The sequence below is a fragment of the Castor canadensis genome, chromosome 4 (assembly GCF_047511655.1).
Source record: "Castor canadensis chromosome 4, mCasCan1.hap1v2, whole genome shotgun sequence".
In the NCBI taxonomy this organism is placed as follows: domain Eukaryota; kingdom Metazoa; phylum Chordata; class Mammalia; order Rodentia; family Castoridae; genus Castor; species Castor canadensis.
Window position 1 is genome coordinate 98,161,646 of NC_133389.1, and position 1,861 is coordinate 98,163,506.

Below are 1,861 nucleotides of genomic sequence, written 5' to 3' on the forward strand. Positions count from 1 at the left end.
GCTGTTTTTATTTTTACTCCCTAATTATGAGAAGAGATCCATGAAAATGGGAAACTTTACAATGTGCTACAGACACAGCAAGTTTTTCATGCTTATATGAAAGTGTGGTTGGACATGTGGTGTCAGGACACTAGGCAAGTTCCATCCATTTACCTCAAATGAAAAAATTTTATTCTTCTTTGTGGCTAAATAAAATGTCGTTGTATATAAATATCACATTTTCTTGATCCATTCATCAGTAGTGAGTCATCTTGCTTCTTTCCATAGCTTAGCTATTGTGAATAATGCTGTAATAAATGTGGATGTGCAGGTGCCTTTAATATAACCTGACTTATATTCCTTCAGTTATATCCCTAGGAGTTGGATTGCTGGATCATATGTCAGTTCTATTTTTAGTCTTTTGAGGAACCTCCACACTGTTTTACATAGTAGTTGTACTAATTTACATTCCCACCAGCAGGGTATCAGGGTTCCTTTTTCCTCACATCCTGGCCAACATTTGTTATTGTTTGTGTTCTTGATGGTAGCCATTCTAACAACAGCGAGGTGGAATCAATGTTGTATTTTGCATTTCCTTTATGGCCAGGGATGTTGAGCATTTCTTCATATGTTTTTTAGCCATGTGGACTTTTTCCTTTGAAAAAGCAAGTAAAAAACCGAACAAACAAATTAATAAAGTCCATTAAAGAAGACACAAATGCTCTTAGATTTTTTAAATGTCACAAATTTACCAAAATACCCTTTCAAAGTTATTTTGATGTCACAAAAGGAGTACATTAGTACTGTTCATCAACAAAGTATAAGTTCCAAATGCTCCAGTGGATGACTGAAACCACAGATAGTCTCAAATCCTATATACACTTACACTATGTTTTTCAGCATAGAACCATACCTACAATAAAAGTTAATTTACAAATAAGGCACTTTTTATGGCAATGGCCTTCTGTCAAGTAATTTTTGTATGTTTTAGTCCAAACCTGACTCGGTGTAGCTATTCTTTACTTTGAGTTAATGTCTTTGTGCCACTTCTTTTGTGGGATTCCTATCTGGTACTTTCATATCAGCTCAGTGCTTTGACTTCAATCACAGCATGTTTTCTGTTCACGTCTTCCACTTTCAAGTTTAATGCTTCTTCTATGTTAACCAGGCACTTATAATTCATTCTGGTCATAGCTTTAACACTTTGAGGTGTGACAGCAAAACTTGCACCAATTTCTTTTTCTTTCTTCACAATTTCACAGATAGAAGATGTTCTTACAGTGGATTTTACCAACATCAGCATTTGATTTTCTTTTTTTCCCCCCCTAGGGGAGAGCATGAAGGCAGTCTCCCACTACCACAAATTATGCAGTCATATTTCCCACATTTGCGGAAAGTACAAGGGTCAGCATATCTGCAGAACAACAGGTAAGCCTTGCCCTGGGAAAACCACCTTTGTGATCATGGCATCTCCCCTGCCAGGTGTGTGTTTGATTTTCTTTTCTTAAGTTGAGATCTTTTACCTGTAAACTTGTAGGATCACTTTATGGCTTTCCTCTGTCGTATCCGAGCTGCCAGTATCACTGCTCCTCTTACACTTTGGGGCTACCATGAAGTAAAATAAGGTCCACTTGACACAAGCAAGCAATTGGGGCGGGGTTACAGTGCAGATATGATGGAAAAGGGAATGATCCAAGTCCTTAAAGGAACAGTGTAGGAAGGATTGAGATTTCATTACACTATGCAGAACAGTGTGCAACTGAAAACTCATGAATTGTTTATTTCCAGAATCTTCCACTTCATAGTTTTAGACCATAACTGACTGTGGTTAACTGAAACTAGAATTCTATAACATTTTTGTTCTAATTAATATCCTTCCAAA

General features: G+C 36.9%; 1 non-coding gene across 1 annotated transcript; it reads right to left on the reverse strand.

The window, feature by feature from the left end:
• Nucleotides 1-1,305: 1,305 nt before the first annotated feature.
• Nucleotides 1,306-1,469, reverse strand: LOC141422747 (U1 spliceosomal RNA). Its single transcript, XR_012447493.1, has one exon. It is a non-coding gene; the product is annotated as a U1 spliceosomal RNA (small nuclear RNA).
• Nucleotides 1,470-1,861: the final 392 nt, after the last annotated feature.